Source organism: Canis lupus, chromosome 2 (genome assembly GCF_003254725.2).
Source record: "Canis lupus dingo isolate Sandy chromosome 2, ASM325472v2, whole genome shotgun sequence".
In the NCBI taxonomy this organism is placed as follows: domain Eukaryota; kingdom Metazoa; phylum Chordata; class Mammalia; order Carnivora; family Canidae; genus Canis; species Canis lupus.
The window spans coordinates 59,688,211-59,702,425 of NC_064244.1; the positions used below are offsets into that span (position 1 = coordinate 59,688,211).

The window sequence follows — 14,215 nt, forward strand, 5'->3', positions numbered from 1 at the left end:
TGAATATTGTCAACTGGGGACTGAAATATGCTTTTCCATTCTATAAATTTCGCTCTTTTTTTTAACCAGGTTATTAAGCTTGGGTCACTCTTAAATTAACTGAGGGCATTTTTTTTTCTAGCTCTGACTTTTAAATAAAAGACAATTTTATATTTTTTAGTAAAGAACTAACGGCTGTGTATTTATTAATCATCATCATGTCTTGCATTAACAAAGTAGGGGTCCTCCTTACCTTGTCTGGGTCTAGAACTCGCTGTTTGGAGAAACTACACACAGGCGGCTCTAGGCATCTCTGCAATACAAACGTGTGCTTTGATTTGGTCAGTTTCCTTCCTCCCTTCTTCCTAAGACTTAAGGCCATGTTTTCTCTGCAAGACTCTGAGGCGCCCCTTCCCCGTTGTGTGTCCTGCACCAGCACTCTCTCACCTGAATAAACAACAGAACAGCGGGGACAATGAAAACTGATGAAGGGAAAACCTCTCCAAAAATCTCAAAATTTTGGATTCTCCACAGGCTGGCCTGGGTTCCTGTTTTCAAGGTGCTCTTCGAGTTTGTATAATCCTCTGGTCAGACCCCCAGTCCTCAGAGTGATCATCATAAACGCTCTTCTGTTTCCATTTACTCTGAGAGGTCAAAAGAGGCGGCTGGTTTATGAGTTTATTCTGCTGTGTATCACTATAGGCAGGTCAGCGGGCCAGCGGATGGATGGGCAGCGCTCACCTCCCCATTTATTACTCTTGTCAACTCGGAAGGGATTTCTTTTTTTTTTTTTTTACCTTGTGAAAGGCCCATCAGCAATGAATCAGTGAAGTGAAGACGACAGTTGATTTGTGAATTTAGATTCTATAAAGTGACTCCGCTTTGGTGGGCTGTGTAGATAAAGCAACTGTCATGATAAGGTGGCAAGCGCAATTCCACAAAACCAAATTTATTGCACATTTGAGGAAATCATCCTATTTTAAAATGCCATAAATTCTAAATTGAATATTACTTATTCCTATGAATTTTGATTTATATTTTGAATATTTTTAATGGGATGCTAAATAGCCTAGGTTTGAAGTTATGAGTTTATGCATTTCTTCTCGCGGGCTATTGTGACTTGGCTCAGAATATATTGGCCATTCTTAGGATTTTATTTGTGTGGACGGCAGCGGGTGTGGGAGATGGATTCATGCACCTGCTGAAGGCGCCCCGTGGGGAAGGATATGGATGCTGGTTATAAAGAAAGGGGGGAGCTGGCTGCAACCTTCCTTCCTCTGAGCTGTCTCTCACAAGGCTGCCACAAAGCTCAGGGAGGGACTTTTTTGCACCAGCCTCGACAAGGTTGAGATGGAAGGAAGCAGGGAATCCTGACTCCCTGGGTGCATTTGACTCTCCCTCCATAGCCACCCTCAGAGTCCCCTGTATTTCTCGGTGCCACTTACTGCCATAGTAATTAACCATTTCAGCCACTACTTATTCACCACCTGTTTCCACCCAGGGTCCAGAGCTCCTGGCTCAGAGCTGTCGCTCCGCAGAGCCTGGCAAGCAGCAGGTCCTTCCTCCATAATGAAGACAAAAACCCCCATTCCCCAGAATGCTTTAGACCGTTGCCTTTGTTGGGTAATTCAGCTCTCTCTTTAACAGTTGAAGAGAAAACTCTTTTAATTTCAATCCTGGCTCTTAAAGCATTTAAGAAAAGGTACACCCAATTACCTTCCTCCAAGGAGAAAGATTGGGAAAGATTCTTCCAACCCGTAATTGAAAGCTGACAGCTTGGCAGTGTCTGCGCTGGGACAGTGGCCTCCAGCAGCTTTCACCCAACCAAGGCTAGAAGGGTGGCGTTGGTTGGAAGCTCACGAAGGGTGGCGTGATGGCCTCCTCCCTCCTCTGCACAGTCCTCACCCAGCACCTGCCCCTGTGTAGAGGGGTTCAGGAACTATCAGAGGCCAAGGTCAGGATTTCCCCAGCTACACTGGAGCTGCTTTGTCACCGATCCTCCAGGGAAGTGGCTGGTCTTGAGTGAAGAGAAACTTCCGCCAGTTGGCAAGAGTCAGCAAAGCAGACTGAATATGCCCAGGAGTGCCTGGTTGAGCCATGGAGGTCTCCAACTCCTTTTGAAAGGCTTTTCATCACTACTGTGCTTTGAGCATTGGTGGAATTTGCATGGTATCTGCTAAAAAGGTTCTAAAGCCTCTGTATGAGCCAAAATCTTAGAACTTTCTGGACCTGGGCACTCTTAGGTCCCAAGGCCCCCAATAAATGTGCTGTCCTCTGCATTTTTCCTGTGGTTCTCTTCACATGGGGCCTAGTGAATAAGAGATACACACAAGTAGGCATTTTAGAAAGAGAGGAATTCTCTGGATACTCCCCATCTCTGACCACTACAACTACCTGGCTGTGGAGCTAAATTTGGGTGGCTTCAGGGCACTCATCACGTGATTCCATGTGTGGCTGCACTGGTGGTGAGCTGAGCTGGGACGAGCCGGGGAATCCTTCCATGTGGCTTCTCCAGGTGGTCTGGGCTTCTTCAAGACATGGTGGCTGCATTCCAGACATGAGTGTCCAGAGTGGGGAAGAGAGATAAACAAGAGACAGAGACCCACACAGAAAGAGACAGACACATCAAGAGACTGAGTCAGAGAGGGACAGAGACACAGAGAGAGATAGAGACATACACACAGATAGAGACATAGAGAGACAGAGATGCAGAGAGACAGGGAGGCACACAAAGAGACAGACAGGGAAATATGAAGAGAGAGAGAGGGAGAGAGACAGAGACATAGCCAGGCAGAAGCTGTATAGGCTTTTTATGACCTAGCCCCAGAAGCCAAAGAGAATCCCTTTGGTCATGTTGTTTTCATTAAAATCAAGTCACTAGGAGCACCTGAGTGGCTCAGTGGGTTAAGCATCTGCCTTCAGCTCAGGTCATGATCTCAGGGTCCTGGGATACAGCCCTGCAAAGTTCTGCTTTTCTGGCTCTCTCTCCCTCTGCTCCTCCCCACCACTTGTTCTCTCTTTCTCTCTCTCTCTCTCTCTCTCTCAAATAAATAAATAAAATCTTTTTAAAAAATTAAGTGACTGAATCTGACCCACATGCAAGGGGAGGGAACTAAGCCTCTATCTTTTCAAAGGAGAGAGTCAAAGAAAGTCCTATTTTAAAACCACCACATAAGGTCATTGTGCAGAGCAGCCTTGCCCCATCGGTGATGAGATCTGCTTCTGGATGATGCTCAAGACCTCACAAAACTCAGTTGGCACCTTTTGGAGACAAGTAAGGGTGATCGAGTCTGGCGAGCCACCTTCCCACGGGACAGGGACCCAGCATCACCTGTGTGCCATCTTCCTGGTTAGAGGGGCTTCGAGAGAAAAGAGTTCACAAGAGTTAGAGAGTTCACAAGCAATTCTGAGGCCTCCTGTAACATTCCAGATGGCATTTCTTTCTGAAACATTACCACAGGGGAGGAGTAGAAGTAGCTGTGCTTCTTCCTCACTTGCAATGATCTTGTCCCTTTTTCTTTGGTTGGTGGGTTCTACTCACCCTGTAAGGCCCACCTCCTTTTTTAATAGCCTATATCCCCAGATAGAGTTGATTTCCTTGCCCCCCCATCCACAACCTGTTTTTCTTATGTCCAACATGGCACCGAAGTATCTGTCCTTTTATCTTCTAGATGGTGGGTTCCCCGAGGGTGGGAATCTTGCCTTACCCCAGTCACAGATGCAGCACCTGGAATATGCTAGGTGTTCATGGTCCATAAATATGGGCTCAGTGGAGCTTAGAAAACTGAGCAATTGTTGTAGGCTAGCATTTTCCAACACAGGATGTGTGCAAGCTTAACTTCATGAGATCCTATAAAAGAAAGGATTTGTGTCAAATGAATTTGAAAAAAATCAACTTTTTCTCCTTTTTCCGTTGGAAACTCATGAAGCATATCAACACTCAAGTGGTGTTAAGTGTGGTTTCAGAGCTTAAAAGAATGTGAGCTCTGGGGTCAGCCTGGATTTGAATTCTGGCCACATCCTTGTGCAAGTCACTGAACACATGTGCCTCATTTCCCTTGACTATAAAATGGGAATGATATTATTATATTCCTTACCTTATAAAGATATTGTTGAGAAAATTAACTATTTGTGAACGACACATAGATGTGCTAATAATAATACAGCAACTATTGAGTAACACCATTATCATCAAAGTCTCTGAGAAGTTCTGCAACAAATGATTACAGTATTTCCCAAACTTATTTGACAGTAGTTATTTTTTTCACATCACACTCACACCCACATTTTGGGAAATACGACAGTAGATTTGATAATATTGGAAATTCATCTCTGCAAGTTATGTGATGTTTTACAGCTAGAAAAACTTAAAGCTAGCATATTTCTTGAAGGGGTGGGTATTTAAGGGATAAAGCTAGAATTCCCCATTAACAAATGAGCAGCTGACACATTTTTCTCAATCTCTTTAACTGATGGCCTCTGTCTTTTTTAGGAATGTTAACCTAGCTGAAGTATTTCAGATGTGTTTGACTACATTTTTTTTTTTTCAATAGCCAGCAATATGAAAGAGGAAGCACAAGCACAGTTGGGTGGTGATCTTGCTGAGTGTAGCTGGAAGCCCCTTCCAGGAATGCTCAGCACTGGCCCCTGCCATCCTTGCACATGTGTTTGGGAAGAGATGCAGTGCTCCATGACTGTCTCACATGGGGAGCTGGGAGTCCTCTGTCCAGTAACCCTGTGCCTTATTTACTGCTTGCCAGGGTCTTGTGAGTTCTCCAGGTCCTCATGGGGGAACTGAGGGTATCAGGGGCTTCCTGAATTCCTGGGAAGGACTGGGCTCAAGGTGGCTCATCAAGGTGGATGTCTGAGTGCCAAGTTGAATCCAATGAAGTGGCTTTAACTGCCCACAGCCATCTCTCCTGTTTATGGTAATGCATCATCACCTTGATCCTCCTCCGGGGGAAACCACTCCTTCCCACTCCCTCTGCATGAGAATGCTGAGATAAGGCTGATTCCAGCCCTGGCTGCAGAGGTGGGCACTTGATTCAAGTCTGGCAAACCAGAACATCCCAAATCCAGGCTTCAGGGTGGACATGTGACCTACATGGGGTCAATGATGACCCCCAGTGGAATTACCGGAAGAGATCCTGGCTGTCAGACCCCAGGGTACTGTGGGACAGGTGGCAAGCACTGCCTTTGTCCCGGAAAACCCAGACATTAAACTTGTTGAAATCTCCCTTGTGATAAAAAGTGGAAAAGGAGAAAATTTGCAATTACACACATTACAAGTCCCCTCAGGATTAATAATTAATACTATAATGATTGTACTTTATTGAGCAGTTACTTGTGCCAAGCTCCCGTGTTCCCTCTGCTATAACACACACCAGGTCTCATCTGACCATCTCTAAGGTCATCATGCATCTTTCAATTGATGGTTTCTTACAATTGCTTCCAGCCAAGTAGTGGTCATGACCTGGTTGTCACTGCTTTAACTGATATATCCCACTTCCATTTTTTTATGAATGCCAAGGATGATACGTGATAAAAATCTATGTCTAAACAAAACCTCCAAAAACTTCTTCAACAGAAATTCCAAATGATAAGAAAGGTTTGGGATATGGTTTAAATACCCACTGGTCTTCCTTTCTCCAAGACACATACACCGATGTTACATCTCAGACTGAGAGCATCTCAATTTCTATAAAATACAGGAGAATTTCCTTATTTGCATTCGGGTGGGAACTACTTAACATAACAAACCAATGCTTGGGGAAGTTGGCTAATGACTCAGATCCAACACCAAGCACCAAGTGCTGAACCAGTTTCTAGAAAGCACGTCAAATGGGACCAAATAAGATCAGTTCAAAACCCAAATCATAATCAGACTTTGCCCTGGGGACTAAGATTTCAAATTTGCTGACATAGAGAGCATCTTTCCTTTTTTTTTTCCTTTTTTTTTTTTTAAAGAGATTTTATTTATTTATTCATGAGAGACAGAGAGAGAGGCAGAGAGAGAAGCAGGTTCCCTGCGGGAAGCCCCACGTGGGACTCGATCCCCGGACTCTGGAACCATGACCTGAGCTGAAGGCAGACGCTCAACCACTGAGCCACCCAGGCATCCCTCTTCTTCCTTTCTTGGAAAACAAATTCTTTTCTGTCCCCCCCCCAAACCAAACCTTCCCCCAGTGTTGCCATGTCAGCGCAGCAGCATTATGAAAAAGTTACTTGTAATCTACAGGATTAGACCACAGCTATGTTCCCGATCTGCTCTCTACCAGAAAATTGATACCAGGGACTTCCAGGGCTGAAAGAGCCCAGTGAGCTTGTTGAAAACAACCAAAGACCCAGCTGAAATGATGTGGAGTGTTTAGAATATACTTTCCTCTGGGAAAACATCACTCAGCCTCTTTCAGCCAAATGTCCAAGTCATTAAGGACAGGTTTTCTGCACAGCGCCCCGTCCCCAAATTTTTATAAATCAGAACCATCCAATTTCAGAATTTTCTTGGTGGTGGGGAGGGGAGTTTCTGGAATAAATTGTACCAAGGAAAGAAGGGTCTTAGTGTAGACACAGCTTGCTGATGGAGTATAGGCAAATGGGGGCACGGGGAGGCCTGCCTTCAGAGGCTGCTTTGAAAACTGGCTTTCATGTGAATATCAGACACTTTATTGCCTTGACTCGGGTGACCTCATCTACCAGAATGAAGTCATCCATCCCGCCAGGGAAGACAAACCTTCGTTCCAGAGAATCAATCAGGCCCCTCAAGGGCCCTCCTTACCCCCTTATCTGCAGCCAGGAAGGGAGTGCACAGTTATAAACCTGACAGGCCCCAGAGAGCCCCCCGTTCTGCAAGTTCCACTAAATCAAAAAGGAACCCAAAGACTCACGAAGCGCCCACTTGCTACTGGGTAAGCAGGGCTTGACACCATTTCTGACTTGGGGGATTGTTTCAAAATCTAGGTATTTCTTGAGAACAAAACCATGGCATTTTGGTGAACTTCGGGGGTTTCTCCTTCTTGTTATGAAAGTATTAACTCCTGCCAGATAGGAATGCCAGGCACATAATTGCTCGCCTAGCCTTTTCATCCCAGGCTATTGCACACCCCATAAACAGTCCAATTAGGAAACCAATTAAAATGAGAAAGAAGCTTCCTGAATCACCCAGCATTTGAGGCAGTGCTGCCTTTCCGTGGTCCAGCGAAAGGTTTTATGGCGCGTGCTGGAGAGACGAGCGGAGGAAGGGAAAGTGGGCTGCCCACAGGCTGAGCTGCATGGGGGTGGGGGTGCCCCCAAACATTCTGCAGGCCTACTAGCTGGGGGTCAGAGGACGAGGAAGCTCTGCTCACTCGCTGGGAGCAAGCCAGAGAGTAAAATAAAAACTCAGAACTGCACGATGAAGCTTATTCTCTCATGGTTACAGGAGATCTGGTGAATAGGTCCATTTTCAGAAAGTAGATTCTTTCCCTAGGAAGTGGGCACCTGCCTTGCACTCCTGGAAGCCTCTCCCAGACGTTCATTCATTAGACCTTCCACAAGGCATCCTCCCGGAGGGTTGCAGAGTCCTCATGCTAGCCAGGAAGAAGCTGACCTTGGCCAAGGTCACAGACCTCTTCATTCAGCCGTTCAAGAGATGTGTATTGTTGGCTGACTCTGTGTGGCTGACACCGTAAGGGCCTGGGCATCTGAAGGTTAAAGAGGACAGAGTCCTGCCTCCACTGACCAGGCCACTCAGAGAAAACATCCTATCATTGCTCCCTGGCACCTCACACACCTTTCGTTTAAATCTCTGGCTTGGGGCACCTGGGCGCTCAGTGGTTGAGTGTCTCATCTGCCTTGGTTCAAGTTGTGATCCTGGGGTCCTGGGATGGAGTCCCACATCAGGCTCCCCATAGGGAGCCTGCTTCTCCTTCTGCCTGTGTCTCTGCCTCTGTGTGTCTCTCATGAATAAATAATGAAATCTTTTTAAAAAATAAATTAATTAAAAAATTAACCTTTGGCTTTAACTAATCCCAGGGCATGGCACAAAGCAGGTGCTCTAACAGGGGGATGGTGGAAGTGTCCAGACTCAGGCCTCTGCTCCTCCCACCTGACCATCAAGAGCCCTTGAGGCAATGGCAGTGCTGCTGATGCCTTTTCCTGCTGCACGTGTGCATATGCGTGTGTGCACATGTGTGCACCTGCAGGTGTGTGTGCATGCGGTTGCAGGAGATATAGTTAACAAACGGAGCATTCCTTGCTCTCCAGGGTATCAAGGTCTCCGTGAATTGTTGAGGCCACTCAGAACTCCACTGGTAAGGTTGGCTTTGTTCCTTGCTGCTGATAGAATTAAAAGGAGGTGGGGCGTGCAACGAGTCTCTGAAATGCAGACGGGCGGTATCCATTCTGTGATGGCACTAACCAGGTCCTCCCTTCTTTCTGAGAGACTTCCTACTGCCTTGGTTCTCCCTGCCTGGATTCTGAGCTCTTTATAGACCAAGCACAGGGCCTCTTTACTGCTACAGCTCTCACCACCCAGGCTCTGCCTCTGGTTTTATCACTGACAGGTGAGCATCCCTTTCTTGAATATCTGACTTTCTCCAACTGGAGTCGCTTTTGTGAACGTATAACATCTAGGCCCATTTCGATTCTAAACTAGGTGGTGGCTTCAGGACCAGCCTCTGAGTCTGTAACTTCAGCATCACTGTGTAAAAAAAATCTGAGTCTCGTTTTAGTTCCTGGGCAAGTTACTTGATCTCCTTTAGCTTTTGCCTCCTGATCTGTAAACCCCAAGTGATAACAGTATTTGAGTCTGGATTGTTGGAGGATTGAATGAGTTAATGCTTGGCTGTTTGCTCAGAATGTGGTCTGGCGCATGGCAGGTGCTATGCCATGTAAGCTGCTCAGGTTTCTGTGCCGTGGTGCTTGTCCAAGCTGTTGGCTTTCTCCTGGCAAGACTAGCCCTGGAGGGTGCAGGGCTGCTTATGCCTCTGTGGGGATGCTGATAGCAACACCAGCTGCAAGGGGCCTCAAGAGACTTCTAGTGCTCTCAGCATCCATGCGGGAACCCCCTGAAAGGTCGGTTTCCAGAGCTTGGGCATTTGGTATGTGGTAAGCGCCATACTTGGTGTTTTTACATGTCCTATCTCATTTAGTAAAATGAGCAGCCTTGGCTGAAATTTCCAGTGGCTGGAAGCCCACAACATGATAAGATCTCTAAGAGGTAGCACTGCAATATAGTTCGGCCTATGGACAAATCATGTTTGAATCCCAGCTCTACAGCTTGGATGAATTATGTGAACTCTCTCTGCCTTGTTTTCTCCATGCATATTACAGAGGATAACAATAGTGCCTACCATATAGGGTTTTATGCAGATTAAGTGAGGGGATATTGCTAAGGTTTCTTGAAGAGTGTTTGCCGTGCATAAGCCATATGTAGGAGTATCGTGAGAAACACCACTTCTACGATGACTCAGTGTCAGAAAGTTCTTTCTCCTACTCATCTCAAATCTATGTTCACCCTTCACTGGAGTCAAGCATGGGCTGTGTGTTGCAAAAGTCTTCAGTCTTGTGCCATTGATGTGGATTTCCTAGCCATGCTGCCCTGGGTAGTTACTTCTCTTATCTGAGCCTTATAATTCCCCATGTATTAAATGGGTGCAGTCACCCCACTGCCACTTCACTTCCAGAAGCTCATGCTGAACCCAGTGGTGACAGACCGTGTTTGGGATGGGCTCATGCAAACCAGTACACTAATTCATGCTAACTAGGACTTGTGCTGTGGGCAGCAACTCCCACATGTCACTTCGCTGGGATCAGGCTCACTGGCAAGAGGCCTGGAAACTTCAGAGTGATCCAGAACAGCCAGGACGATCTTTCCAAAGCACAGATTTGATGACGTCTGTCCGCAGCCTGAATCTCTTGTCATGAGTTGTTCCCGTTTCTTTTCCTGCCTCATTTTCCTCCATTCCCTGTTCTCTCAGCCCCACCCTGACCCATACGTATTTGCTGAATTTGCCGTGTTCTGTCTGGAGCAGGACTTCTCAAATGGGGGTGAGTGTGGCCCTCCAACCGGGAAACATATAATAATCTTCTAGAAACATTTTTGGTTGTCACAACTCGGGAAGGGAGTGGCACTGACGCCTAATAGGTAGAGGCCAGAGATGCTGCTAAACATCCTACTGTACACAGGGCAGCCCCTTTATAACAAAGAATTATGGAGGCCAAATATCAACAGTGCCAGGGTTGAGACATTCTGGGCTGGATTCTATCTTTCCAGAGAATACTTTCCACCAGCCATCCACCCACCTGTGCCTATCTGTAACAGTCAAGGTAATAGTAACACACACTTTCATATCTTAATGGCTTACTTCCACAATCTTCATTCCTTACCAATGCTCCATGTCCATTGCAGGTTGGGTAGGGGACTCCCTACCCAATCTGCAAGGATCATCCTCACTCCAGGATCTAGGCTAAGAGAATAGGCACCTTTGTAATGTAGTAGATTGCAGTGGCAGGGGGAGAGCACATGACAAATCCTCACTGGGGTCACTTGCTCACATTTTATTGGCCAATGCAAATCACATGACCATGACTAACCTCAAAGAGGGCGGAGGAAGGAAACCGGGGAAAGCTCCTTGACATTGGTCTTGGCAATGATTTTTTTGGATATGGCATCGAAAGCACAAGCAACAAAAGCAAAAATAAACAGGTTAGGACTACATCAAACTAAAAAGCTTCTGCCCAGCAGAGAAAACCAACAAAATCAAAAGGCAGCCCAGGGAAGAGCAGAAGATATTTGCAAACCTTATCTCTGATAAGAGGTTAAAAATGAAAATATATACGGAACTCATACAATTCCCAACGTAAAAGATTAAAAACTGGACAAAGAAACTGAATAGACTTGTTTTTCCCAAAAAGACATACAAAGGGCCAACAGATACATGAAAAGGAGCCCAACTCCACTCATCATCAGGGACACGCAAATCATGAGATATCACTTCACACTGTTAGGATGGCCATTACCAAACAGGCTAGAGATAACAAGCATTAGGAGGATGTAGAGAAGAGTGAATCCTGGTGCACTCTCGGTGGGAATGTAATTGGTGCAACCACCAGGGAAAATAATATGGATGTTCCCCCAAAAAATTAGAAATAGAACTACCATATGATCCAACAATTCCATTTCTAAGCATTAGTCCAAGGAAATGAAATTATTATCTTGAAGAAATATCTCTACCCCACACTCATTGCAGCATTATTCACAACAGCCAAGACATAAAAACAACCTAAGTGTCCATTGCTGGATGAATAAAAGAAAATGTGAGGACAGGGGATCCCTGGGTGGCTCAGTGGTTTAGCGCCTGCCTTCGGTCCAGGGCGTGATCTTGGAGTCCTGGGATCGAGTCCCACATCAGGCTTCTGCATGAAGCCTGCTTCTCCCTCTGCCTGTGTCTCTGCCTCGCTCTCTCTCTGTGTGTGTGTCTCTCATGAATAAATAAATAAAATCTTAAAAAAAAAAAAAAAAGAAAATGTGAGGACAGTCCAGCGCCTCTGACCCTTTGCAGGTTGGCCCTGCAGGGGCATCAGAACTCTGATGGGACAGGCTATCCCCTCCTGTAGGTTCATCTCATTCTGCCTCCTCGTATCAGTGCTTCCCAGGTTCCAAGCTGACCTCCCTCCGTTGGTGGATCAATTCTAACAACAGGTAGGCTCATACCATTGGCTGATATGGATCAAACCCAGTTCTTCCTAACCCCTACCCAACCCTGGTGAGAACTGCTTTCTAAGGCAACATTTTCCAAACTTCCATCACTTACTTACAACTGTCCCAATTTGGGACATATCTTTGTCCTACTTCCTCTATAATTTAATTGACTTATTTTTTAACCACATTTATATGTCCCCCTAAATAAATTTACTTACAATAAGGTCACTTTGGTCCTAGATAGATACATAGATAGATACAGATAGTTGCTAGACAGATAGTTATAGATCAATCACTGAGTCATTGGTCCCTTTGGGGAATTCTAGGGAACCACTTAAATCTTTGGAAAAACTGATAAATCAAGTATTTATCCTACTTTTTTATATGACTTGTATCTCAGGGTATCCATATAGTTGATGAAGGAAAATTTTTCCTTATAAAAGTTTTCTAGCTAATAAATGGAGAAGGAATGTTGGAAGTGGAGCATCACTTTTGCAAGACTTAATGAATCAACGGATCTAGGTAATGAATACCAATGAGTTGTAATGTTATGGAAAGAGATAAAACAGATAGTGTATACTTCCGACTGAAAGAACACAACACTGCCAATGAAATGATCTTGCAAAACCATATTGAACTTGAATCTGCTCAAGCTTCTAGGCCTAATTACCAATTTACAGGATATACAAGGGATAGTGGTACTTATCAAATGACCCATAGGATGCAATCAGCAAATCTAAATTATAGAAGACTCTACAAAACAAATGATCTAGCTTCTTTAAAAAGAAAAAGATTTTAAAAACTTTGAGACAGAGCGCTAGAAGAAGGAGGGGCAGAAAGAGAAGTAGACTTCCTGCTGAGTGTGGAGCTTGATGTGGGGCTGGATCCCAGGACCCTGGGATCGTGACCTGAGCCAAAAGCAGATGCTTAACTGACTGAGCCACCCAGGCACCTCTGACCTAGCTTAACACAACTATATCCTCCCCCAAAAAACTGCAAGTGAAAAAATAGAAAGAGATGTAAGAAAATCCTAAAGACTGATATAGCACAGAAAATTACAAGGACTGGGCCTCATTTGGATCCCAATTCAAACAAATTGGGTAAATGTGAACACTTTGCCTGGTGATGTGGTGATATGGATAGTAATTACTATGAATTTAAAAATTGTGATAAAAAATTGTGATGTGATAATGATGTTATGATTATATTTTTTTAAAGTCCTTCTATTTTGGGGAAACACACCAACAGATTTCCAGAGGGAAGGACACTATGTTCTGAATGTGCTTTGAATTTGCAGGGCATGAGAGAAGGTAGCCAGGGGCCGCGGGCAGGGGTGGAGTGGGGGGCCGCGGAGAGGAAAACGAAGCGGGGACCAAGTGTCAGTGATGCTGAAACTGAGACTCATTCTCATTATTCTCTTTACTTTTAAATATGCTTAAAGAGAGGTGCCTGGGTGGCTCAGTGGTTGAGCATCTGCCTTCTGCTCAGGTAGTGATCCCGGGGTCCTGGGATGGAGTCCCACATCGGGCTCCCCGCAGGGAGCCTGCTTCTCCCTCTGCCTTTGTCTCTGCCTCTCCCTGTGTCTCTCATGAATGAATATATAAAATCTTAAAAAAAATACATGCTTAAAGATTCCTGCAATAATGTTTTTTTAAAAACCAGAATGGGGGGATGCCTGGGTAGCTCAGGGGTTAAGCGTCTGCCTTTGACCCCTGGAGTCCCAGGATCGAGTCCCACATCGGGCTCCCTGCTTGGAGCCTGCTTCTCCCTCTGTCTGTGTCTCTGCCTCTCTCTCTCTGCATCTCTCATGAATAAATAAAATCTTAAAAAAAAAAAAAACAGGATGATGTAGGAGAACGATGGGCAGGGTCAGTGACAGGGAGGAAATTAAGGAAGCCTCAGTGAGAAAATGCATTCAAAATTGAATGATAAGGAGCCAGCCGCAGGAGGATACACTGGAGGAATATTCCAGGCAGAGGAAACAGCATGTACCATGCCACCCAGATTACTCAACACTGTCTAAGAAATAACCTTGTAAAGACTTGTAAAATGCCACTTACCCATTTTCTAAATTATATGATCAGCCAAGAGAAGATGTCTAATTAGCAACTGAAAATATGGCTGCATTGAAAATGATGCTAATTTTCACCAGGGTTTCTTCCCTCCAAATGGAGATGTGTGTATAAACCTTATGCTTTGGATTAAAATTTCAAGTGTCTTTTTTTTCCCTCGAAATTTTGATTAAAATTATTTTAATTAAAAAATTTTTAATTGCCTTATTGTCATCGCTTGCCGTCTGATTCCACCACTGGGATCCATCCCTGCACCTGCTGGAGTCCCATAAGCTGCCAGTTCAACAGCCACATGTCAGTAAATAAAAGGAAAATACAGTTTTTTATATTTGTGAAATATTGCACCAATGCATGTAGTGTAAAATAGCCCAGTATGGTCCCAGCTGAATAGTAAGAGGGTGATTTATTCCCAAGGCTCTGTTTCCATTTTTGCTGTTTATGATAGCATATCAACGGAGCTTTTTGATTGAATTACCACCTT

At 44.9% G+C, this 14,215-nt stretch overlaps 1 long non-coding RNA gene across 19 annotated transcripts in view; it reads right to left on the bottom strand.

The window, feature by feature from the left end:
* Positions 1-14,215, bottom strand: part of LOC112660079 (uncharacterized) — a 41,783-nt gene that overhangs the window by 7,795 nt on the left and 19,773 nt on the right. For 12 of the 19 annotated variants that reach the window (XR_007407433.1, XR_007407421.1, XR_007407409.1 and 9 more), the window contains 2 exons: positions 2,374-3,829; positions 233-2,287 (listed from right to left, as the gene is read on the bottom strand). This is a non-coding gene — a long non-coding RNA (uncharacterized LOC112660079). Of the gene's footprint in view, positions 1-232; positions 2,288-2,370; positions 3,830-14,215 lie in introns of all 19 variants that reach the window. The other 7 variants (XR_007407432.1, XR_007407436.1, XR_007407419.1 and 4 more) reach the window with 7 other exon arrangements.